This window comes from Phascolarctos cinereus, unplaced genomic scaffold (genome assembly GCF_003287225.1).
Source record: "Phascolarctos cinereus isolate Bilbo 61053 unplaced genomic scaffold, phaCin_HiC Scaffold_2;HRSCAF=192, whole genome shotgun sequence".
Lineage (NCBI taxonomy): Eukaryota > Metazoa > Chordata > Mammalia > Diprotodontia > Phascolarctidae > Phascolarctos > Phascolarctos cinereus.
Window position 1 is genome coordinate 352,203,375 of NW_027555625.1, and position 27,764 is coordinate 352,231,138.

Here is a 27,764-nt window from a genome sequence, read left to right on the forward strand (position 1 = left end):
AAAAAATTAGATGAGTCACATGTATCTGGGAGTCAAAAGAATCCTAGCCAGGTATTGCTGCCAACTCAGCAAGGATACTTCAAAGGACGAGGAATAATCTTTGGGAGTAACCCTTAAGATCCTAACCCAGCTGAAGGGTTTCATTTGGTAGTCATGCTTTTGGACTTAACTCCATGAGATTAATGCTATGTAGAAACTGCGCTAAAGTTGGAACCTACTCCCTCAGAGACTGAGGTGGTATAGGTAAAGCATGGCGTCAAGGTGTCAGAGGAAGTAATTGTATGCTTGTTTTTACTATAGTTGTGAAGCAAATATTCTTTGTAAAAGCTACCTAGTGTTAAGTGGGAGTTAACCGAACTAGGAGTGATAGCAACTGACCTGACAAATGAGGGGAACATGACTGGTGGGGGCTTCAGTTAATGGTAGAAAAGAGATACATCCCACAGCCTGAGGGGAAGATGTAGCTTCCTGGCCCTGAGAGAATGGAGTGAAAACACACTCATCACATCTGATTTTCTATTTTTATTCTCTTATTTATTTATTTGAATGGCTATACTTGTCAATGAAAATGAAGATAAAATTTATAGTAAAGAACAAGGCTAATTCTTCTTCTCACTCAAAAGCACACAGCCACACAGAATGTAGGAGCTAGAAGGGGACTTTAGAGATTTTCCATTTCAACTTCCACCTTTAACAGAAATGGAAACTAAGCTCAAGAGAAGGAAAGTGACTTGCCCAAGGGACACAAACACAACTAAGTGGTAGAGCCAGGACTCAAATCTTTGTCTTCTGACTCCAAGTCCAGGGATCTTTCCATACAACCCTGTGATGATCTTTCAAATACTTAATGACAGCAATCACGTTATCCTTCAATTCTTCAAGATAAGCATTCCTAATGCCTTTAACTGATCCTCACATGAGGACTCCCTGGAGTCCTATGGCCATGTTGGTCCCCATCCTCTGAACACGCTCCAATTTGTCAATGTCTCTCTTAAATCATTGTGCTAAGAATTGAAAATAATACCATAGATGTGGTCTGACCAAGGTAGAAGGAGAAAGGGAGGAAGGAAGGAAGGAAGGAAAGAGAGAGAAAGAGAAGGAAGGAAGGAAAGAGGGAAGAAGAGAGGGAAGGAGGGAAGAAGGAAGGGAGAGAGGAAAGATGAGAGAATTATAGGATATGATCTGGGGAAAAGAGAGGAACACATTCCAGGCTGGGGAACAGCAGCATAGTCACCCGTGAAATGAAGCCAATTATATATACTTCAGAGACACATCACAGAAAATGACAGGAAGAGTAATGATTCCATGTTTTTGATAGGGTGGCAGATCCTCTGTGACACACCTTCCAAATTAACCTTGTGTCACTATCCAAACAATGGTAATAATACTTTGTATTCATTTGTAACCTTTTATCTTCATGGCTCAAAATGCTTGATAGACCCTACCACATCTGAGTCCAAGACATGTACCATTATTCCATTCTGGAGGAAGAGTAACTGAGGTCCATTGAGGTGAAGGACTGGGCTGAAGTCCCACAGTGAGTCAGCTGGGGAGCCAGGAGTAGGTGCCATAGGCGCTCCTTCTTTCATAACTGGCAATGCCCCTGGAGGGTAAGTGAAAGAAACCAAAGCCAGAGGAGTCCTTGGTTTGGGGCCATGGAAGGGCTGAGAGGTTATCCTTCCTGACTTGGGGGCCAGAGAGACTAGTGGAGGGAGAGCGGAAAGGGAGGGGAGGAATCCTGATAGAAAATATGGAGTTCCATCTAGGCCATGAAGAAGGGCAAGGAGAATATTGGGGTAGAGTAGTTCAGTCCTAAGACTGCTATTAAGCACCTGCTATAGAAAGAAGGTGGCTAGGGGGTGCAATGGATAGAGCACCAGGCCTGGAGTCAGGAAGACTCATCTTCCTGAGTTCAAATGTGGCCTCAGACACTTACTAGCTGTGTGACCCTGGGCAAGTCACTTAACTCTGTTTGCCTCAGTTTCTTCATTTGTAAAATGAGCTGGAGAAGGAAATGGCAAAAGGAAATCCAGTATCTTTACCAAGAAAATCCCAAATGGGGTCATGAAGAGTTGGACACGACTGAAAAATGACTGAACAACAATGTTAGAACATTGCTAGGTGCAGGAGATATAAGGGGAAAGGGAAAAGAGATGGGAATAAGCATTTATATAATATGCATTATGTGTCAAGCACAGTTACGATCGCTTTACTGCTGCTGCTGCTACTAATACTACTACTACTACTACTACTACTACTACTACTACTACTACTACTACTACGACTATGACTACCACCACCACCACCAATAATAATAACTAGCATTTATATAATACCTACTATGTGCTGAGAACTGTGCTAAGCTCTTTACAAATATTATTACACTAAGTCTTCACAACAACCCTGTGAGGTAGATGCTATTATTATCACTATTTTATAGATGAAGAAACCAAGACAAATAGAGGTTTAATGACTCACCCAGAGTTTCCCAGCTAATAAGTGTCTGAGGCTGAACTTGAACTCAGGTCTTCCTGATTCCAGGCCCAGCACTCTATCCACTGAGCCACCTCAAAGCCTACAAAGAATGAAACAATCCCAACTCAAAGGGATTTTACACTCCAATGGGGGAGAGAAGAAAGAAACAACAAATACATATAAAAAAATCTATGGCATAAATATAAAGTTAATAATTATAGATGTATTTTATTGTTATTGTCATGTCTCAGTCTTCATGACCCTGTGGGCCATAGTACAACAATATTGTCCATGGGGATTTCTTGGCAAAGATATTGGAGTGGTTTGCCATTTCCTTCTCTAGTCGATTAAGGCAAGCAGCATTAAGTAACTTACCCAGGGTAGTAGGTGTCTGAGACTAAACTTAAAATCAGGCCTTCCTGTCTCCAGACCCAGCACTCTCTCCACTGTACCACCTAGCTGCCTCCTACAGGTGTATGTTACTAAAGTATTTCAAAACAGGCAGCTAGTGGATAGAGTGGATAGAGCACTGGCCCTGGAGTCAGTAGGACCTGACACTTACTAGCTGTGTGACCCTGCGCAAGTCACTTAACCCCGATTGCCTCAAAAAAAAAAAAAAGAAAGAAAAGAAAAGAAAGTAGTTAAAAACAAGGCAGTTTGGGGGGTTCTGGCAGTTAGGGAAGATTAAGAAAGAGTCCACGAAGAAGATGGTGCCTTAAGAGCATCATAAAGGAACAAAGGTTCTCTGTGGAGTTGATGTATTCCGGCGACAGGGAAACAGCCATTGCAAATGCACAGAGGCAGAAGATGAAGTGTTGTATGTGAGAAACAGAGAGAAGTCCAGTTTTGGCTGGAATGTAGAATGCAGGAAGGAAAGTGCTATTCAACAGGGCCCTGGTCATCCCCAACAACCTCGAGCCCTTGCCCTATACAGCCAGACCAGGCCAGGCTCCCTTTCCCTCCCCAAGAGCAAGCCATCCTGGGCCATGATGCAGAGCTGGTTACAGCCACTGCCACCTCCCAGGGAGAACCTGCCAGGATCTCAAGTGGAGCTACATATACTACAACAGTAACAGCAATGGCAGCAGCCTGCTAGCCTCATTCTTGGTCTACGATGGCAATCTAGAAAAGATCTTTCTGGATGCCCAGCATGAGTCTGGATGGAGCAGCTCCAAGGGTTCACACCGTGACAGTCCTACTTAGTTCACAGACATCCCTAGATATTCAGAGAACTTCTCAAATAGATACCCAGAGCATTGGAGAAAAGAACATCTTGCAGTCTAAAGAAGACTATAGGGAGAAAAAAGAAAACAGAAAGAAATGGAAAGCAGCTTGAAGAAAACAGTGTCTCAATCTGGGACTGGTCAACCTCTGAAGGGTTTAAAAAAAACAACGCTAAGCATTCAGTTACCCTCAGCATGAGAAACACACGTATCATGAAAAAGGGAGCCATGTTCTGTTCTGAGTTTTAGAAGGTTTTTCTCCCTTCCCTGCTGCTGTCTCATTTCCTCACCGTTAGATTGGGAATTTACACTGAAAGACTTCTCACTTATCTCCACTAGCACCTTCTAGGGGAGCAGGTCTGGGAGTCTCACATCCGTGAGTATTCAGAACAGTTACTGGAGGAAGCTTCTGGATCCTATGATGGCCCCTGTGACTTGTGTTCATTGATATAAATGTCATGGTCCTAGTTCAGTAGAATGGGAGGAGAGATACCAGTGTTCATACTCGGGGAATCAGCTTAAGGAACGTATCAAACTGTTTCATGTGTTCTCTCTGTAGCTTTTAGCTAGTGAATTCTCTGATGAAGATCAATGCACATTATCTTTTCTACCCCAAACATGAGGCTTGCTGGATTGTTATGAAATCCAAAAGCTTCTGGGTTCCCCTAAAGAGTAGTTCATATTTTGAACAGTTGGATCTTGCCTGTATTAAAAGCATCATATTTAGGCTCTTGTCCAAAAAACTGTGTGGACTTGTGGGCACAAATGGTCACAGAGAACTCCCTGGATCAGCCTGTGTTGGCTGGAGAAGCCACTTGGTAAAGATTTCCTTCAGCCTAGCTGAGTGGTTTTCCTGGATAAATGTAAAAACAGAAAGAAAGCCAGAAAGGTACTAATTTAGACTTCTCTGGAGGCGGCCCACTAGGCTTGATTTTTCTCTTGCAATGTTAAAACAATCTGACTCTGAAAAAAAACGTTGTTTCCTGCATCTCCCTTGCCCCACCCTATCTCTTTTTCCTAGAACTTGAGTGATCAGTCCTCTGCTTAGGGCCCATAGTCAATGGGTACTAGACTACTGCCCTGGCATGGCCTACTCCTATCACCTTGCTTTGTTATGGACTGCCATTGTGTTCATTTGCCTGTACTTTTCCAAACCTGTTTTTACCACGAGGAAGCCTAAGCGGAAAGGGAACAATTCTTTCCAAAATCTTTCAGAGATGCTTGAAACAGTTTGATATGTTCCTTAAGAGAGTATTCAAGCGGTTCATCATCTTTCCCATTCTATCTGAACAGTTACTTTTGAAAGACTGCATTTTTACTGTGCTGGACACACTAAACATTTGTTTATGTTTATCTCTCATTTTCCTTAACCTGCCCCCTTTCACTCAAGCTGAAATAAAGGCAACCTTTTAATTTGACAGAACTTGACACTGTCTCAAGAGGATTCAGGGAAGAAAGATCACAGGATCACAGATGGTCTTTCATCTTCATCCAGAGCAGAAGATCAAAGAGACCCAGCCAGTGAGGAGTTAGCAGTCCGGGAAGGGCCTGAGGCACAGGTTGTGGGGCTTAGCAGGAAGGAAATCGAGTCAAAGTTTTTTAGGGGAACAAGGAACAAGCTTCAGAGTGACCCCCTGCCCCATGACCTGGAGGAGCACAGGTTAGAGTCGGGGAAGCAATGTGATGCTCCCTTTCCAACTGTTCTGAGGTACAGAAGCCTCCCCTGAGTGTAAGCCTGGGACCTAGGACCCCAAGAACAACCAGAGTAGAGTTAGGTGGATCGTTAGAGAAAGCAGTGATGCTCCCATTCCTACTCTGGGGGACACGTCTTGCCAATGCTATCTCTGTCCCTTTAGGAGGATGTTTCCTGGGAAAATGTACCCTCCAAAAATTCCAGCCCTCCCCTACAATGTAATTTCATTATGGCCACAGGACCCTGAAGTAGGGACCAAGAGGGCTGGCTGCTATGGAGAAAACATTAGGAAAAGATGAGCGAGGAAGAGAGGGAGAAAAGCAGATACCTCCTTAGGAGAGAGATTTCAGACTCTCAGAGCTGAAAGGAAGCTTACAGATCCAATTTCCCCTATACCACCCCACTCTTCCAATTCAGGCTCAGGAATCCCATCTATATCCTCCCTAGCTATTACTCAGTCTCCACTTGAACACTGCCACTCCATAGCACTCATACAGCATTTGGTTTCTTTCATTTAGAGTCATGGGACCTGAGTTAGATCCTGACTCTGCTACTTATTACCTGTGTGACCTTGTACAAGTCATTTAACCTCTCTGGCCCTCAGTTTCTTCAGCCATAGAGTGAGAGAGTTGGACTAAAAGGTCTCTGAGGGCCTTTCCAGCTCTAGTTCTATGGTCCTATACATTGTTATTTATGCATCACCTACCTCACAGGGTTGCTATGGCAATCAAAGGAGAGGATATTGAAAGTGTATTGCAAACCTTAACGTTCTATACAAATGTTAGTTATCATCATCATCATCGTTGTTGTTGTTGTTACTTAACGTTTGCTTAATTTTTTTTTCCTTTGGTGAAGCAATTGGGGTTAAGTGACTTGCCCAGAGTCACACAGCTAGTAAGTGTTATGTGTCTGAGGTCAGATTTGAATTCAGGTCCTCCTGACTCCAAGGTCCTCTATGCACTGTGCCACCTAACTGCCCCAACATTTGCTTAATTTATTGTTGATTTTCTCTTTTGACAGCACAGTTAGGAAGTTTCTTTACTTTTTTTGTAAGCAACAAGGTGGCTCAGTGGGTAGAGTACAGGACTTCAAGTCAGGATTACCTGAATTCAAATCCAGCCTCAAACTAGTGACCTTGGGCAAGTCACTTAATTTTTGTCTGCCTCAGTTTCCTCATCTGTAAAATGAGAATGATTATAAAAGCACATACCTCCCAGGGCTTTTGCAAGGATCAAATAAGATAATATTTATAAAATGCTTTGCAAACCTTAAAAGAGCCATATAAATGCTATTATAATTATTTACATTGATGTCTCTTGGCAGCTTCTTCTATGCCTTTATCCAAGCCATTTATTAAAATGTTATTCAGCACAACGTCTTGAGTTACTGTGTTAAAGATTTATTTTCAAGGTGTTAACGAACAATTATTGACTATTCATTGGGTCCTGTCATTCAACCATTCTCAAATCCACCTAACGATATGTCTTGTTCCTAGTTCTTTCTTCTGAAGCTAAGCAAAAGTCTGATCCTACTTCCTCACAATAGTTCAATAGCTCTTCAAATATTTGAACAGTGACAATATCTCCCCTCCCTACTTTCTCTTATGTATGTAGGGTTTAAAGAAGAAACATTTATATAGAGCCTTTTGGTGTCTCAACAGCGCCTCCTGCTGACAGATGTGAAAGGTTCCAGTCCACTCTTCCTTGGCATCAAGGGGAAGCTGAGTGTATGCTGACAGATTGTTTGGCATTAGGTTGTAGGTGAAAGGGAGGCTCAGGGGAAGTCATCTCAGCCGATAGGTTTCTCCTATCTCTTTCAACTTTGGGATTCTGTCCCCTGCCTCCATCCATAAGCTCTTCTAGTTAGCACCATCTCCAGAATAGCACCATCTCCAGAATCCGAGCTAGAAGGGACCTCAGAGATTCCAACCTGTACCTGAACAATCTTAGTCTGTTTCCCTGGCTGCCTACCTATGCTTCTCTCCCTGCATCTGTCCTTCCATCAATGTGTCTGTCCCTCTTTTCCATCTTTCTTTTCCTTTCATTTTCCCTCCATACCTCCCTCTGCCTTTGTCCAACCATTTGTCTTTCTCTGTCCTCATTCTCTTCTGTTAGTCTACGCTTGTCTATTCCTCCATCTGTCTCTACTACTCTCATTTACTCTTCTTCCATCTGTCTTTTCCTCTCTTCATCTCTGTACCATCTATCTCTGTTCATCTGCTTAATCATACCCCACTCCCAACCCCCACACACACTACATCCCTGAGCGTCTTATGAAAGAGGAGCCTGAGCCAGAAGCAGAAACAGAGCCTAAGACAAGAGTAGAGGTGCCCACTTGGCACAGCTGGCAGCAGAGAGCGCTAGAGGGCCGGCAAAAGCTAGAGGAGGGCAGTCAGATACCAGCTACAGGGGGAAGAAAGACGTGAATGACGGCTGGTTACCACAGCTGGCTAACTGCATCTCATACCAGGGAGATGGGGAGAGATGCAGAAGGGAGGAAGGGGATTAGGCCTTCTTTCCTCTTCTCCCTCTTCCTCTTTTTCTTTCCTCCTTCCTTCATCACTAGCCTTTGTTGAAGATTTCCAGTGAGGGGATAACTACTCTCCCTGACAGCCTACTATACCTTCGGACCACTCTAATGATTAGAAAGTGTTTCCTGACATCAAATCTCCATCTGCCTCTTTGCAGATTTCTACTCATTGTCCTTAGTTCTGCCCTATAGAGCCAAACAGAACAAGTTTCTTCCTTGTTACTGCCTTTCAATTACTTGAAAATAGTTATCATGTCTTTTCTTCTTCAATGTCTTCAACTAATACTCACTAGTCATGTAGGTGGTACAGTGGATAGACCCCTGAATTTGGAAGCAAGAAGATCTGAGTTGAAATCCCACTTAGACATTTACTACACGTGTGACACTGGGCAAGTCTTTTCATCTCTGTTTCCTCACCTGTCAAATGGGGGTAATAACACCTACTTCCCAGAGTTGTTATGAAAATAAAATGAGATATTTATTTGTAAAGTGCTTTGCAAACCTTCAGCATCACATAAATGCTAGTTATAATAACTAATAATATTTAGTAATTAGTCTATCAAATAATTTAGTAATATTTGTCTCAGCTAAATTCATTTTATTCAATTCAATCCAAAATTATAGCCTGTCAGAATATTTGTCATCCAACTCTTCCTAGCTTTTTGTCATCTACAATTTTTATAAGCTGTCTTCTATATCCTTATCTAGGTCATTTATTTAAAATGCTACCCAGCACTAAGTTGAGCATAGCTTCCTGAGTTACTATATTAAAGATCTTCTTTCAAGATGATATTGAACAATTATCAATTATTCACTGGGACCTGTCATTCAACCAGTACCAAATTCACCTAACTGTACTATCATAACTTTGCAACTTGCTCACAAGAATAATATGAGAGGCTTTGTAAAATGTTTTGCTGGCATCCAGGTAAACTATCATTCCTTGATCTAAAAGTCTGGTAACCCTGTCATGAAAGTATTTAAAGATAGCCTTTCAAGACCAATTCTTTTTTGTTTTGTTTTGTTTTGGCTTAGGCAATCGGGGTTAAGTGACTTGCCCAGAGTCACACAGCTAGTAAGTGTCAAGTATCTGAGGCCAGATTCGAACTCCAGGGCCAGTGCTTTATCTACTGTGCCACCTAGCTGCCCCTCCAATTCTTTTTTAAAATTTATTTTATTTTTAATTTATGGAATAAAACAAGCATTTCTATAATATAGTAAAATAAAAGAATGATTATACATAAAACTGAAACTCAACTATGAACAACTTGCTATTCCTTTTAAATATACAACAAACTTATCACGTAAATTTTTTCCCTCCTCCCACCCTGCCCTAGAAATGGCCACCATTACACACAAATAGATATATATATATATAGATATATACATAAAATTATTCTATACATACTTCTATTTATCAGACAGCACCTTTCATTATAAGTCTTTCAGCATTGTCTTGGATCATTGCATGACCAATTCTTTTTTTTGTTGTTGTTTCTTTTATTTATTTAGTATTTTGTTTTTCCCCCAGTTACATGGAAAAACAATTTTTAATATTAATTTTTAAAACTTTGAGTTCCAAATTATCTTCCTCCCTACCTCCCCACCCCATTTCATTGAGAAGGCGAACAATTCGATAAAATGTGTAGTCATCCAAAATACTTCCATAATAGTCATGTTGTGAAAGAAAACAGAGACAAAAAGAGAAAAATAATTTTTTTAAAAACTATGCTTCAGTTTGCATTCAGACACCATCAGTTCTTTGTCTGGGGATGGATAGCATTTTTCATCATAAGTCCTTCAGAGTTGTCTTGAATCATTGTATTGCTGAGAAGAGCTAAGTCATTCACAGCCAATCATCCTACAATATTGGTGTCACATTGCACACAGTACATTTCACTTTGCATCAGCTCATGTAAGTCTTTACATGTTTCTCCAAGAGCATCCTGCCCATCATTTCCTATAGTACAATAGTATTCCATCATGATCACATACCACAATTTGTTCAACTATTCTCCAGTTGAAGGGCATCTCCTCAATTTCTAATTCTTCGCCCCCAGAAAAGAGCTGCTATAAATATTTTTTTGTACACATAGGTCCTTTCCCATTTTTTTTCCATCTCTTTTGGGATACAGACCTAGTAGTGGTATTGTTAGCTCAAAGGGCATAAACGGTTTTATAGCCCTTTGGGTATAATTCCAAATTGCTCCACAGAATGGCTGAATCGTTCACAACTCCAATAGTGCATTAATGTCTTATTTTTCCCACATCCCCTCCAACATTTATGCATGATCAATTCTTGATGAAGTCACACTGGCCCTTTGTCATCACTATTTCCTTTCCTAAGTATTCACTAACATGTTCAAGAATTTGGTTAGGAATTGGGGCAGCAAGGTTGCACAATGGATAGAGCACTGGTTCTGGAGTAAGGAGGATCTGAGTTCAAATTAGGTCTCAAACACTTACTAGCTGTGCGACCTTGGGCAAGAGACTTAACCCCAAATGCCTGCTTTAAAAAAAATTGGTCAAGAATTAAGGTCCTCCCCAAAGAGATGATAATAAAAAGATAGGGGGCAGGGTTTGGGGGGAGGGAGAGGAAAATGTTAAGGATAACATTTAACTTTCAAGCCCAGACTACTGTGAGGAAATGTGGACAAAAGGATCCCCAGAAACCATTCTGGGCATACTCAAACAGAAGCAATTTGAGGCCTGAGGATGATTTCAAATGCTTCCAGAAACAGGGAGTTCATTTTTCTCCCAAAGCAGCCCATATCCCTGTGGAACAGATAATTTGAATTGTTGGAAAGTTCTTTCTTAGATTGAGCTGAGATCTGCCTCTTTGTGGCTTCTGCTAATTGGATCTAGTTCGGCCCTCAGGGGCCAATCGGAGCAAGTCTGATCCGTGTTTCACATGACAGTCTTTCAAATATGGAGACACTGTAGAAAGGAGTTGTGGGAATCGTAGGAGTAAGAGCTTGAAGGTCCTTAAAAAGTATCTAAGCTAACCACGCTTTTTATTCATGAAGAAAAAAAAAAAGATCCAGAGAGAGGAAGAGTCTTGCTCAAGGCCATGAATATTTGATAAGTCTAAGACTAGATACAGGATGGGGCAGCTAAGTGGCGAAGTAGATAGATCACCTAGAACACCGGCCTTACAGTCAGGAGGACCTGAATTCAAATCTGACCTCAGATACTTACTGTATCGGAACTGTGTGACCCTGGGCAAGTCACTTAACCCTGATTGCCTCAAGGGAAAAAAAAAAAGACCAGATCCAGAAGTTCTGGAGTCCAGATAGAGAGTTTTTTCCATTATAATACTGTCCCTCTCCAAGGGATGATGGGAAAAGGTGGAATCTAGGTGGGGGAAAGGTAGGAAGAAGGGAACCAAGAGGTAAAATGTGAATGAAATGCCCTCTGAAATCCCTCCCAGTTTCAAGAATCTACGATTCCAGTGTTAAAATAAAAACATATTTGGTGCTTTATATGATTAATCAACTCCAAGGACAAATGAATGACACTAAGCAAAAAGGTTCAGACCCTGAGAAATTTTATTGTCATATTTGCCTAAAGTTTGGGCCCCTTTCTATTCGTTTCCTCTTCCCTCAGGGTAAAAAGGATTTGAGTCCAGGATTTTTGATTCCAAGTCTAGTTGTCTGCCTCACTTAGAGACCATCAAGTACAGGATGGGGAACATTTTCATATTGGAAGGACGTATCAGGTTAGCTGTAATCAAATAAGGCTACATTCTAGAAACTTCAATTAGATATACTTAAAAATGTACATTTTATTTTGAAAAAATCTAACTAATATGTACTTAATAATTTCAAAAAATGAAAACTATTTGTTAATTTTAAAGTTAACTAACCTTCTAAAGACTTTGTTGTGCCTGCCTTTTGTTGGAAAGCATTTGAATATTTGGTTGCAGCATGGAGGTCCAAAGTTTCAGTTGATCCTCTAGATGAGTATCAGTCATTTGTGATCTTAAGGATGTCTTGATTTGGGTTAGGTAGGAGAATATAGATGCCCAGCAATAAGTGGTTGCAAAGCAAGAAAGCATTTTTTGGGCATGTTACCAAGGGCACGGGCATTCTACTGCATTTTTTCCATATTTCAATTGAATCTTTCTTAGCTTTAAACAACAACTTTAAAATGTCATCTACTGAGAGCTCAATCAATTCCATCTGTAGTTCTTTAGGTGCCTTGGTGATATCAACTAGGTGAAGCTAAAGTGCTAATTTGAGTGTGATGTCATGATTCTCAAAGTCAGTGAACCTTTCATTGTATTCTCCACTTTATAGATCTATAACAGCTGCAGAGTCTTCAAATGATTTGCATATATCATCCTGCTCATCAATGACCTTTGCTAACTGGAGAAAATGTTCATCTGAAATTTCTTTTTGAAGAAGTGTTTTGGAAAAAAAAATAGCTTTTTTCTAAATATTTGGATTTTTTTTGCCACATATCACATATAGACTTAGTTTTACCTTGCAAAGAACTATTCAAGTCATTTTGATTTGACATATCGCACAGAAATGCAGCATTCCTACAGAAATCTTTCAATAATTCACATTGCTGATTCTGTTCACAAAATTTAACTATCTGTTCCTGAAGAGAGAAAATTTTGGCTCATAGCTGTCCTGTGATAGCCAATGCATTTTAGAGTAATATGGCAAATCCAATGATGAATATCTCATTATTCAATTTTAGCATGTTATGAAACTGAACATGCCATATTGCATTTGCACAAATATATTTAACAATACTTATAACCTTTTGCAAAGTGTCACTTTAAATAGTAGCTTTAGCACAGAGATTTTGCTGATGCAAGATACAATGAAAAGAAATGAGAGCATCTGGACCTGTTAACACTTTTTTTTTTATCTGTACAATAAACCCTTCATGTTTTTCTGTCATGGAAGGTGCATTGTCTATACATACGCTTACTAAATTTACCAAATTCAGTCAAACTTCATGACATTCATCTTGAAAGTTGTTGAAGATATCTATTCTCCATGTTCTGTTCACAAGAGCTCCCAAAGCAAGTAACTCTTTATAGCAAAGAAAATCTTCTGTTATGACCCGAATGAAGTATAAAACCTGCACCAAGTCAGTAGTATCAGTTGATTCATCCAAAGTGATTGAATACTATATATTTTCTTTCTAAAGCATTGCATGAAGTTGTTCTGTTAAGTTAAGAGCTAATTCATGCTGCTGATCAGTTACGGTTCTCCTTGAAAGAGGCAGTTGTTTGTACTTTGAAATGGTGTTGGGGTCTAAGCATCCTCCAACTTTGACAAGGCATTCTTTCATAATTTCTACATCACTGAATGGCTTCCCTTTTTTCCTGAGCATATAAGCTACTTTATAAGTTGCTTCAGTGACATTATTTCAAGGTCTTATTGCTACTTGAAAGAATTTTCTTTCCTTTTGCTTTTCATCTTTTAATTTCTACAGTACAAGCTTTTGCACTTCTCTCTCTAAAATATTTGTGATCCTTATGAGGGTTATAATGCTGATGAGCATTGTACTTCTTTAATGTTGATATTGCAGTATCACAAAGCAAGTAAATCATCTTATCTTTAGCAGAAACAAGATAACATTTCAATTTCCAATCCTCACTAAAAAAATCTGTTTTCTTCCTTCAGTGTTTTCTCGGTCTTCTTTGACATGATAGGCTGTTAAGAAGACAGAATTGAAAATACTGTCAAGCTGTGCAACTATTCACAAATTCCACTTCAAACAGAAACACAGCACACCATTGTCAAAAGCTAATAACAGACTGGCATACTCGACCCCCATATACTCTAGCCAAGCAGCCTCATGCAGTGGTGGTGCCAGTCAGGTGGGAGAAGTTAGAACTAAATAATGAGTGTAGCAGCCATCAATTTAGCCCTTATGGCTTATTAATATTCTAATTGTACCAGTCAATCTGGGAGGATTATTTTGTTGAAACTTATTTTATTCTTTGGTATTTTAAATACATTCATTTAAAAAATATGGATGAAGGAAAATGTATTAATAAAAATAAAAGGATTTGTTCTATAAAATTTGGATTTAGTCAAAAGCTTAAGGACCTAGAAGACCACAAGTTCCCCACACCTGATCTAGTACAATTCCTCAGCAAATAACCACAATAAACCCTTACCAAGCATTGGCTATATGCAATGCACTATGCTAGGGAGGGTGATACAAATTGTTTTTCAAATGCTATAAGCCCTGCCCTCAAGGAGCTTATAGTGTACTAGGGTATAAACAGATAAACATATTATCAAGTATCGTATTATGGGGTCAAAGGAAAAATCTTTATGCTTTAGGCAGAAAGGTAAGATACTTGGGTAGGAGATACTTTGCGGAGTTGTTGTTTGTTTTTTATCTGTCACTTATCCTTAAGCACTTCTTTGCTACAAAGGGTAGTTCAATGTTTTTGTTGTTGTTGAGTCATTTTTCAGTTATGTCCATCTCTTTGTGACCCCACTTGGGGTTTCTTGGCAAAGATACTGGAGTGGTTTTCCATTTCCTTCTTCAGCTCATTTTTACAGAGGAGGAAACTAAGGCAAATTGGGTTAAGTGACTTGCCCAGGGTCACACAGCTAGTAAGTGTCTGAGGCCAGGAAGATGAGTTCTTCCTGATTCCAGGCCCCGTGCTCTATTCACTGTGCCACCTAGCTGTCCCAGTTCATTGTTAGGGAAGGGAAATATGTCAGGAATGGATTGTGATGTTCAAAAGGTAACAAAAATTTTAAATGGGAAAAACAGACAATGAATCTGTTCTTTTAAAGAGAATTTTTATTATAATACTACCATGTGTACTATAACAAGATTTCTGCCTCTAATAACTAGCATTTTATATGGTATTTTAAGGTTTACAAATCTCTTTACAAATATTATTTCATTTTATCCTCACAACAATCCTGGAGGTAGGTGCTCCTATCACCTCCATTTTACAGTTAAAGAATCACTTTCTTAGGGTTTCACAACTAGGAATTATCTGAAACTGGATCTGAATTCAGGTTTTCCTGTCCCCAGGTCCAAGGATCTATCCACTGTACAACCTAGCTGCCTCTATACTAAAGGCAGACTGTGTTTCCTTCAAATATCTGGAAAACTTTTGTATTTATACACTTGAATCAACTTTTGTGGGTGCTTTAAAATATCACAAAGAAATAACTGTATAAAAAGTTTCGGTTTTCAGGGACTTCTAAAGCTGTATCATGATTTAATCTGATGCCACATAAACAGAACAACAGCAAAACTGATGTGAGAGAGAATATTTTCAAGTAGGGGATCAGGGAAGAGGAGATGCCCAGGTGGAGCTTTGAAGGAAGAGAATATCTGAAAAGTGAATGTGAAGAGGAAGTGTATTCCAGGCATGGAGGACCACCTGCATGAATACTCAAGAAGTGGGAGATGGCATATTCAGTTAAGGGAACAATTAGATCCAATTTAACTGGAACATACAGTTAATGAAAGGCAGTTAATGTGAAATATAAGACTGGAAAGGTAGATTCAAGACAGATTACACAGAAATTTAAATAGCAGGTTAAGAAGTTTCTATTTGACCTGATTTGCCATAGGGAGCCACTGAAGGTTTTTAGCAGGGGAATGATAGACCTGCACCTTAGGGAGATAACTGTGGCAGCCCTGAGGGGGATAGCTTAGATCAGGGAGAGAGACTAGAAGCAGGGAGATCAATTAGGAAGCTATTACCATAGTAATTGAAATGAGGCAAGAAGAGTACAGTTATGCTTTCTACATTGTGGTTTTCCCCATCAAGGTTTCAATATATTGTGGGTCGGCATAAAAAACCAAATGGGAATTTTTGAAGAGTTTTGTGGAAGCCACAAGAGACATGAGATGGCCAGCAGATGACACAGAAAAAGTTTAGAAACTCAGAAATGTATAAAATATATGTACAGTATTGCATAATATCAACATATTTTATTTTTTAATACCATAATAATTCATACTTCTTCTATGGTATGAAGGGACAGACAAAAAATTTTCCAGGTCATGGGGTTGCCATGCTCTTAACCCCCAAGGTGTGCAAGGGATAACTGTACTTGAACTACGGTAGTGGTAGTATAAGTGGAAAGTGGTGAATGTATTTGAAAGAAGTTGTGAGATGGACTAAGTAGGAGTTAACTTAGCAATTGATTGGCTGTGTAAGATTAGAACAAGGAAAGCATTAGGTGGCTGAGGATTTTGTTAGGCAGCCAGGAAGATGGAAATGACAATAACTGTTAACAGCAAAGTTGACAGGAGAGGCAGGCTTAGGTGTATAATAAGTTCACTTTTGGAGATAGGAGAAAATATTTACAGCTGGAAAGGATGGTAGAGGCTATCTGGTACTATCCTCTCATGAGGATAACTGAAGCTCAGAGAGACATGCCCAAAGATATGCTGTTTGAGGTACTATGAAGTATGTCCAGAAAGACTGTGCAGTAGGCACCTAGAAATGCAGGCCTGTAATCCAGGACAGTGAATCAGACCTGATATGTGTGCATATGTGTATGTGTATGTATATATGTGCGTGTCTGTATATAAATTTGAGGTTCATCTCTTCGTATTGAAATCTTTCTCTTCCTTCAAGGCCAACTTACATAGCCCTGCAGGAAAGGCTTTGAGTAGAGTCCTGCTCTCTGAGAAAACAACCTAGCTAAGTATAGAGAGCCTCATCCACCATAGGTTCACCCCTTGATGATGATTCTTTGGGGTCCCTTCCACTTGCGCAGTGTGGTAGAAAAGAAGACAGAGAATGCTGAGGATCACACAGACCAACCCTAAGCATCACTTAGTTGTTGGATCAGATCCTCTGAATGAGAATTCCTTGTCCAGCAAACAACAAGTAGATAGAAGCATGAATACTGGAGGATCTGGATTATATTCATCTTGGCTTGCTATAAATGGATCCAGAAGAAAGAAGGAAGTTGCTGCTAAATGGAAATAATAGCTCACAGATTTTCCTTCGAGGGAAAAATAAAGGAGTAAAATGAGGTAATTAGTTTTATGGTATGACTAAGAAAATAAGAAACATCATTCCATGGGTCACTTTGTCATCTCTTATTACAGTGCTCATAATAAACATTAGCAAAAATATCACAATGGGAATAATTGCATCTTATATGTCCACAACTGTTACAAAGGATGTGGAGGTAGAGAAATTCCATGAATAATTTAATTTAACCTATAATTGAATCAACATATACTCTGATATTTGATAACTTCGCTGCAAAGGTAGGTTTAAGGGGATGACTGCAGAAAACACATTGGAAACTGTCATTCAGGAAGAAGAAAAAGAGGTCAAAGTCTTAGAGACCCCAAAGAAACCTCATATTGATATAGCATGAATACCTTCTTCAAGAAAAGAATTGGGATACACTGGACGTGACAAACACTGAACCACATGAAAAAAAAAATGAAACTGATATTTTAACAGACAGACTCATGACTCATTACTGATGTGAGAGTAATTCCCAAATCGGCTGTCTGTGTATAATTAGATCATTGACTTGTTAAATGAAAGGTCAAAATCAATGGAAAAACTGAAAGAAGGAGAAAAAGGAGAAAAAAGATTGGATATTCAATTAAAACAACTCCAGCAAGAACAATTCTATGAAACAAGTCATTGATGCCAAAAAGTAGAAAATTGATAGAAGAATAGCCTTCAACATAGATCATAATAATTTCCTAAAGGAGTTTAACTGATATAAATCAATTGCCACAATGAATAGCCCTAAAGTGCCTAGAAATTTCTTCAATAAGTCAACAATCAATCTTCTTGCCAAGCTCAGAGATATGGCAACCAAGGGCAACTTCAGTGTAGAATATAAGCCTGGTTTTTATTTTTAACTTCTATATGAGGATGGCAGATTACATTCAGTATCATCTACTATAAAATAGCAAGATGCAGTAGAAAGACAAGCAAATTTAAAGAAAGGTTGGCAAGAGGGCCAACTAAGTAAAATCACACCAAGGTTATTTAATGATGAGAATAGGAGGATAACAAAAAGATGAAGAAAAAAAAAAGAAAACATCTGTAAAGATTTTAATAAACTTTTCACCATCAAGGACAATGGATGGAGCTGCCACATTTGGACCCTACCATCACTGAGCCAAATGTGCTATATGAGAAAATGGATCTGGCGTTGGGGAAAACAAAAACAAAAACAAAGATGAGAAGAACAGGTAGACTGAACCAAGTATACACAGCCAATATCCGTGCTATAAACAATACGATTCTGAAGGCACCGAGGGGTTGATTCTACAGGTATCTGAAGGAGGGGGAAATACCAAAGACATAGGCGAGGGGAGGGAGGAGGGAGAAGTCTTTTTATCATGAAAAGGTAACTAAAGGAATATAAATAACTACCAACTCAAATGATTGCTTTCCCATCTACACAAAAACTTCTACGAGAAAAATACAAATTGAAGGCATAGGAATACAAAATGAAGACATAGGAAGAGAATAGGCCAACTTCAGTGAGCTGTGTTCTGCAGTGTTGTTACAGTCAAAACAATTGCCTGAAAGATGTACAAAATATCAGATCCCACTATTCTTGTTTCAGTGCCTGTCCATTTTAGTGGTTGAATAAAAGCTTGTTGACCGGTTGATTGACATAAAAAAAGGATTTGATTTGTTAGAGAAAAATAACACTTTATAGGCTCTCCTCCGAGAAGATGCCTCTGGTATATCGTACAAGATTCCTTAAAAGGGGATAACTTAGTTGGATGACCCTCTGATTATAAATACCTAATCATCCAGAAAAAAAGAGATCCATGTATGAATGATGAGATGAATGGATAACACATTTGCTATGTGCAAAGCAGTGTGCTAAGTACTGAGGAGACAAAGGGAAGAGAGAGACAATCTGTTCTCAGGAAGCTTCTACTCTGATATGTATGGAACAATATACATGGAAACGATATATATGGAAGATTTAAGCATGATGTTGAATCATTTTACAATGCCAAGGAGTCTGGTGAGAAGAATTTTCTTATTTTGGATCTTCAAAAGATGTGGATAGGGGCAGCTAGGTGGCACAGTGGATAGAGCACCGGCCCTGGATTCAGGAGGACCTGAGTTCAAATCTGGCCTCAGACACATAACACTTACTAGCTGTGTGACCCTGGGCAAGTCACTTAACCCCATTGCCTAGTCAAAAAAAAAGTGATTAAAAAAAACAAACAAAATATGTGGCCATAGCACCTGCAGAAGCATGATCAAGAAGGGTATTTGTCATGGAGAAATTCCCTACAGATAGTGAAGTTTTCCATATGCTCCTGTTTGTGGATAACATAATTCTGATTGCTTTAAGCCCTGGACCAATGCATAAAATGCTAGATTAAATCCATAATCATTCAAAAGAACAAAGCCTATCTACACAGGAAAAACAAAGTGGATGAAGAACATTTATTGTCTGGATGATGGTATGCAATTAGATTAACAGAGAGCTTGACGATTCCTCTTTGGATCCTTCAGTCCCCACAAGTAATCATGGAAACATCAGAATGATGTGGAAGAGATTTTTTGCACTTGGTTCCATGTACCAGAACTAGACGGATGGATCAAAGTTACAAAGAGACAAATATCAGCTCAATATAAGGAGAAACTTTCTATCAATCAGAGTTGTCCAAAATTGGAATGTGTTTCTTCCCAGAGGTCTTCCCCGTCAGTGGAGATCTTCAAGTCTAGATTCCCACTTGTCAGGGATAGAGTAGATGATAGTCCTTCTTAGGTCCAGGCTGGACCAGCTGGCCTCCAAAATGCCTTCCAACTCTAGGCCAGATGTTGGCATCATTTTAAAAATCATTTTCCTTTTTTTAAGGATAACCATTGTCAGACACATCATGATGTGGTGGGTGGAAGACTGAATTTGGAGTTAGTAAAATCTGCCCCTGGTACATTCTAGCTGTAGCAAGTTATATATTAAAACCCGACAGTGTCCCAGACAACTCTAGAACTATAAGCTACTGAATAATTCTTCAACATTGATAACAGCAGTTTCTAAAACAGGAGCTCCCAACAATGCTAAAATCCCAGGTCTGGCCAAAACAAAAACAAAAACAAAACCTTAATAACCATCAGCAAAAATCCATCAAAAGAATATCTAAAACAAAGGGCAAATTATTAACTTAAATCCATATTTTTTAACATGTCAGAACTAAATGAGTTAATAAACAACAAACAAACAAAATGCTTTATTTTCCTGTCTCCTATTTTGGACTGCCTAAAATGCTGCCACTTTTGGCTTTGATTTCCTTCCTTTAAAAAAAAAAAGTAAAGTACTGTCCCTTCCTCGTGTGGATATTTGATTTACTAAAGGGGTCAGAAAAGGACATTTTGTGTGAAACAGAGAAAAGCAATTTGAAGAAATACAAATAGTTCTGAACACTTGGAAGAAAAAAGTGCCTCAGATGAAAGTACTAAGAAGACCTAGTTGAAAGCAGTTCAAAGGCAAAAGTACTGACGGATTATAGAAAAGACTACAGTACATCGTTTCCCAGTACCTGATTTGAATATAATTGTTTTCAGGAATTTGGAGTTTACTGCTGGGATTCTCTGCATAAAAGAGCTGTCGGGGGACTTTGTGTGATAACTAGTAGTGTCATACTTCACAGAAATGTGGATTTGGGGTTTCTCATCATTAGATAGATCAACACTGCTGTGAAGCATTAAGTCAGCAGCAGTCAACTGAGAAGAGAAGTCATATACAAAAGAAGAGGCATGTAAGCCCCAAATAAGAGGCTGAGGCAGAGGAATAAAAGAGTAGCTGAAGTGAGAACTAAGAGGACTTAGAGACTAAACTATACCTCCCACCCCACTCCTCTACAAGCTAAGAGTGGGAAAGACAGGCTTTGCTGCTAGGAGCTGACTGAAAGGAAACATCTGATGCAAGGAGCGGATTGGAGAAATTATTCCTTTCTCAAGAGCTGGTGGGGCTTGTCTGCCTTGCTCTTTAGCACCATCTATAGAGTTTGAGAACTAACTGAAGATAGGCTCTACAGCTGTTCTAGAAACTAATTTGGCTGGAAGATCCTGGATGTTGCATAAAAGTAGAAAGCTTTGTGGTTTACTTTTTAGCATTGTCTATAGCTTGAAGGAGAGAAAACTTGATTGCATTGCCCTCCACTGTCCTCTCTGAATAGAGATGGAGAAAATCCCCAAAGCTCAGAGAATAGATCTGTATTGCCCTACAGATTCCAGGCTTAAGGTAACAACTTATTATTTTGAAAATATATAATACTTCTACTTTTATAGAGCTTAACATTGCTTCCATGGCCCAAGAGTAGCAAAGAAGCAGTTTTGCTCAACAGGAAAATGGACAGGCCCAGAAAAGGAATGGTCTTATTTAATAGGTGATATATGGTACATATTGTCTCATAAAAAGCTAACAACATCAAGGTCTGCAGTAGATAGTCATAAATTGCTCCAGGCACATGGGATTTCCTATTCATGTGCTTCACTTTAATATTCTTTTTTTTTTAGGTCACTCTAATATTCTAATACTGTGTTAGGTTTCTACAAATCTGTGCCCACTCTCTCCCACCCTTGATACTGTGTGCATTGGTGGGACAGGGTGACTTGGGTTTCTAGGTAAACTTCTATGTTTTGATTACTCTTCTTTTACCTGCTACTGAGTACATTCTATGTTATGATTTTTCTTGTCTTTGCCTTCTCATTGAGTAAATGTTTCATTTTAAAGAATCAATGGTGTTATTATGCCTGATTTATGTAAATTGGAAACACATTGGTGGAGGCTCAGGAGCTACAGTTATGAATGTGTATGTGTATTTTCTCCCAAAAAAAAAGGTTACCCTCAGGACCCTCAGAGTTTAGTTGTAACAACATGGCTACCTGTGACCAGGACCCTTCTGGAAAAACTCCTCAGACCTGCCAATGTGAGAACAGGTTGGAAGTGAGTCATTCCATAGGAGGTGGAGGGAAGGGCAGGAAATGGTTAAGGGTTCTATATCCTAATATACTTACTACATAAATATAGTAGTTCTGGTTCTGCTGATTTTACTCTGCATCTTTTCACATTTCCTGCTGTGCTTCATATTTACTTTTTTATAGTGCCATGATATCACAATACATGACTATCTATTAGTTATTCAGTTATTCTGTAATTATTGAACAAATAGGTTGATTCCAATTTTGTTACTATTATAAATAGAGCTACTATGGATATCTATGTAGAGGTGGTTCCTTTCTTCCTTCTTATGATGTTTTTGAGATAGACTCCTAACAACAGAATTATGTGGTCAATTTTTACCTTTTTCACACATTGTCAAATTATTTTACAATAAGATTGAATTAGTATGCAGCAACACCAATAATGTATTAGAGTGCTTGTTTTCCCACAGCTCTACCAACCCTGGACTTAATCTTTTGAAAAATGTGTTTCTGTCATTCTACTGGGTGTAAAGTGACATCCTAAGGTTGTCTTGATTTATATTTATCTTATTAGGGAGTTTGAGCATCTTTTTGTGGCATTATTAACAGTTTACATTCCCTCTTTTGCAAATTGTCTCTTCATGTCCTTTGATCCTTACTTCATTAAAGAGCATATATTATTAACATTTTAAGTGTACATAAGTTCTTTATATATCCTGGATGTCAGACCTTTTTCTGATACATAGGGCAGCTCAAAGCCTGAGAGGTTTGTTTCCAATTACCCTCACGTATGTGCAGGGCAATAGCTTCACCATTGCCCCATCTATCCTTTTTAATTATTGCCTTCCCAAACTCATTTATCTAGCTCTCAAGACTCTCAAATAGGTATTAGGGGCAAGACATGGATGATATTGGCAGGAAGAAGGCATTCAAAAGATAGACTAAATGTACACAGACTGGCTGGTCTGTATTTCAAAAGAGCTTGGTCCCTGGAGCTCAGATTCTGGAAGCTGACAGACATATGCCTTTTTAAGAGAAGGCTGCTTTTCACTTGTCTGATGGTGACCGGGTATGTGAGGACCCTACCTTCCTAAAAGAGCTGAGGTTTAGCCTCTGGACTCTAAGCTGAAAGGAAGATGATAGCAGCAGAGGTGGGGAACAGTAAAGACAAAACCTTAGTCTCATTTGAAAATTTTGGAGACACCAGACCCAGTGGGGAACAGCAGAGACCAGGTGATTTTGGTAGCCTTGAAACATCACAGGTATTTTGTCCACACAAATTCCTTACCCTGTGAATGGCCCCTTCTCACAGATGATCTGTATATTTATGGGGGGGGGAATGCCCCAGTTTTGTGCAGGAAATATTCTAACATTACTTTTCTTAATATGCTAGTTCATTGAATGTCTTTGCTTTGAACTAATTTTGTCTTCTGGCTGACTAGTAAAACCAAAAACATATTGGTGAGGGCTAATTGGGGAGGCAGCTGGTATCAAGGATAGAGGAACAGAGTCAGGAAGACCTGAATTCATATCCTTTCGAAGACATTTATTAGCTATATGACCCTGAGCAAGTTACTTAACCTCTTTCAGTCTCAGTTTCCTTATCTGTAAAATGATAATAATAATAGCACTTATTTAGGGTTATTGTGAGGATCAAATGAGATAAAGCATGTAAAGTGCTTTGCAAACCTTAAAGAGCTATATAAATGTAGCTATTATTATTATTATTTGTGAGCTATAATTTAGGATGGATGAACACCCACAAAGTAGCCTTCCCAAGTATAAAAGAAGGTTCTATCAAGTACTACAGATATTTTCTCCCAACTATTTTTTTTAATTTTAATTTTAAAGGGCAGCTAGGTGGCACAGTGGATAGAGCGCTGGCCTTGGAATCAGGAGGACCTGAGTTAAAATCCAGCCTCAGATACTTGATACTTACTAGCCATGTGACCTTAGGCAAGTCATTTAACCCTGAGTGCCTCACCAAAAAAAAAAAAAGAATTTTAATTTTAAACATATTGCTTTTTGTTGTGCAAAATCCCTTTATCCTTATGTAATTAAATCTATTTTGCCTCCAATGAATTCTTCTATTTGTTTGATTGATAAAAATGCCCCTCCTCTCCATAGCTAAAATAAATATATTATTCCTTTTTTATTTTAAAAAATATTTTGGTTACTTGTTGAGTGAGAGTTTATTGCGTAATATATTGTGAGATGTAGTTCTAAATTCTTTTTTTCTTTTTGGCATACACCACTCTAGTTTTTTTTTTAGCAGTTTTTACTTGAATAGAAATTTTATTCGCTACCATTTTTTAGCTCAGATTTATCAAAATCTAATCTTCTATATTCATTGAATTCTATAATCTGTTCTATTAATCCAGTTCTCTGTTTTTTCCGTACCAGTTTTATTTTTAAATTATTACTTTATGGTATACTTTAATATTTGATAGCTATTTTCCTTCTGCTAGTCGTCTTTTTCATATATAAAAAGAGGGTACTCCCATCAACAGGGGCACCTTTTTCACATTGGAGGTGGGGATAGGGCTTGAACTGTAGTCAGGGTACAATCTTTGTTTAAGATACCAGATGGAATTCCAAGCTCAAATTGCTCCAACTTCCTTGTTCTGCAGAGGCCTGGGCAGGACCTTGCAGGCCCAGGTCCCAAGTCCTTTTCAGTCCTGTGCATATATGCATGGGATTGGTTCATTTCTTCTCAGTCTCTCAGCCTAGTTTTAGTTGACTCTAAGAGTATGCATAAATTTCCTTCAATTGCTCATAATTTACTCAGGGTTATGTTCACCTCTGGTCCCAATGAAATTTGAATCTTCTTGCCCACTATTACCCAAAAGAGTTATTTAATTATATGTAGGTTAGAAATGAATATTCACTGAGTAAAATAAAAAACAAAAGGTATAGCTTTCAAACTCCCCAGTGGCTCAGACACTACTACTATAAGGGGTACCTTATCTTCTGTGCCTGATTTTCACATCTGGGTAACTTTTTAGGGAAGCACCTTCTAGCATCTGATTTTAAAGTGTCATTGAAAGAGGTGGGAATTATCTCACTGGCATTCTGCTCCTGCCAACAAGTCAGGCTTTTTACCTCTAATTCTACAGTCACTGCTCTCTACTCCTATTAACCAGCTGGATGAGAGTACCAGCGGACACCTCAGTCAGCTTCCCTAGGTTGAAATACAATTTTGTGCCATCTTGCATCTCCTTCCGCAGGTTTCTAGCATGCCTTTCCAGCATTTCTGCCAGCCAGGCTGCCAAAGCCACATCAGTAGCCGACACATTGCCATGTCTGACCCCTGGATACCTGACATTTACAGAGTCCCTCTGTGAAGAATGAGAATGAAACAGACAGACAGGGCAGGCAGGAAGGCAAAATACTGTGTGGTCCATTGAAGAGTTCCTCTACAGTTTATGACTTGTCATGACCCTGACGGTTGTCCTTTCCAATAACTTATTGAATCCATTCTCTTCTGTCTCTTTGACATCTCAGGGAAAATAAAGAGTAAAACACTGGACTCTTGGAGCTTGTGAGGAGGTACCCCAAACCAAATGTAACAAATAGTTCTGAATATTCTTGTCCATCTATTTTTCCATGTGAATTTTGTTATGAATTTATCTAATTCTATAAATGTGGTAGGAGCAATATCAAAAACCCCTTCCCCGATGCAAGTTAGGCTGGTTTTCCTTAAAAGGTACTCAAACTATCCCCAAGACTTTGTTGGCTCAGGGGACTAAAAGCTCACTCTGATCACATCACTTCCTCATTCACTGAGTTCCAAACATCCACAGAGTTCCAGGCTCCTCCTCTGATGCTTAGCTAGTGGAAAATGATGGGAAATTTAGACAAGGGAGCTTTGCCCAGCTCAATCAACTCAGAATACTCAATGCTTAGCCTCGTTGGGTATCCTTGCTATGTTATGGTTAAGTAGATCTCCTTTTGTTAACTACTGAATGACCTATGGAGCGTCTTATTTGTTCCAATGTCAAACCTAAACCACCAGGGGATTGGCCTGAGGCAGGCTTGGGCCAGGACAATGCAAATAACCTTTTAAGGAAGAAGAGACTTTTTTTTGTGATAATATCCTTAGAATGTAACTTGAAAAAAATGAACATATACATCATATTACCCTTTGCTTTGCTTGGCCCAAGGGGGCAAATGTAGAATGAAGTTATGGAGATACACATTTATATGTAAGGCAAAAATTAGGACTGCCTAAAAGTGCTACCTAAAATAAAGGAGTGTTTTCTCAGACCTCCCATCTGAAGGACCACTTATCACAGGGATGCTGTGGAGAGGACTCCTGCTCAGCTGCAGGTTGGATTAAAGATCTCTGAGGGCCCTTTCACCTTTGAGGTTCTGTGACTCTGTGATCATGGACCAGAGATGATTCTGTGGAGCATGCTCTCTGGCTCCAAGGGGATGATGGCTTTTTGCTGAGGGACAGGTGCTACACTTTGCTGAGATGATGGAGCTTTTGATTGGTCTGCATGTATTCTCCATGCCTGGGGGCTGTATAAAAGAGGACTGGCCACCAAGCATCACTAGGAATGGATTCTTGTGGAAGAGGCTCCACCCCTTTCAGCAGGTTCTAGGAGTTACAGAAAGGTTCTCCATCCTCTTTCTTCCAGGTTGCCTTCTTTTGAGACAAATCCTGTACTCAGTGTGAAGCTGAGGGGGCCATTCATGTTAGGGAGACCAGAACTCATCTCAGGGTGCTCCTCAACAGAGACGGGATTACCAACACCTTGGCAGGCAGACCAATGCATGCCTAGGACCTTGGGGCTGCCAAAGGGCAGGATGAGCTGAGCCCAGATTCAGACCCTCCATCCTGCTATTCTCTCCTAGGAGCTAGGCTGGCACAGACCCCTGGGATGGGGAAGACAGCTAACCAGCCTGCCAGGAACTAGCAGCTGGCCCTAGGAGAAGCTCACACTCACTCACTTCCACATGACTGACCCCCCAGCACAATGAGAGAATTGTCCACCCCTCCCCCAGCCTCACAGACATGAGAAGGCAACAACTCTCGCTTCACAAGCCCTGGACCTGAGGACCTGGAAGACACAGAGCCACAGCCTCCTTCAAATGCCTCTCCCCTGCCCCCAACCCCAGAGGCCTCGGAGAGGCCCGTGGGGCCAAAGGTCACACCGAGGTCATTTAGGAATAAGCCACCAAACTCTGCTCTCTTTAATTCATCTTGTCCAGACTTCTTTCTCTGTCCCTGCACCTGTCTGTGTCTGTCTGCTTATTCCCATAGCCGTTCTGCTTTGACTGTCTCGCCTTTTCTATCCCGCTGACTCTTGCTTGCTTTCTTTTCTCACCTCTCAATCCTTGGCTCTCTCTGTATTTTTCTGACTCTGTGCTTCTCTTATTTTAGGGGTTTTTTTTAACTCTGTGTCTATTTTCTCTTAGTTTCTGTCTCATTTTTAGTCTATATGTTCCTGCATATTTCAGTTTCTCTCTCTCTCTTTCTCCCCTCTCTTCCTCCCTCTCTCTCTCTCTCCCTCCCTCCCTCCCTCTCTCCCTCTCTCCCTCTCTCTCACCCCCTCTCTCCCTCCCTCTCCCCCTCCCCCTCCCCTTCCCCTCTCTCCCTCTCTCCCTTTCTCTCTCCCTCTGTGTCTCTTTCTCAGTCTCTTGTCCCTTGATCTTAGAGTCTTTGCTCCTGGATTCCAGGATCCTCCTTAAATAATACCTGCTGCCCAAACTGGGTTTAGGGGGAGAGAGAGACCTGGTGGGAAGCTAGGGAATTTGAAGGCCTCCAAGGACAGAACTCTGCAATGGAGCTGTAACTGAAATTGGTTTGACCTTGGCCTCTTACTCCCTGTTCCCTCTTTTCCTCATCCCATATTATCACCCCAAACTGGCAGCTGCATTTGCTGTTTTCTGAGCCTGTCGGGGTTTGCTGAGCCCACTGCTGTTTGTGATTCTAATTCCTTGC

At 39.8% G+C, this 27,764-nt stretch overlaps 1 pseudogene; it reads left to right on the plus strand.

Moving 5' to 3' along the window:
- The first annotated feature begins 3,461 nt into the window (after positions 1–3,461).
- On the plus strand, positions 3,462–4,047 carry LOC110203053 (BCL2/adenovirus E1B 19 kDa protein-interacting protein 3 pseudogene; annotated as a pseudogene).
- The last annotated feature ends 23,717 nt before the right edge of the window (positions 4,048–27,764 follow it).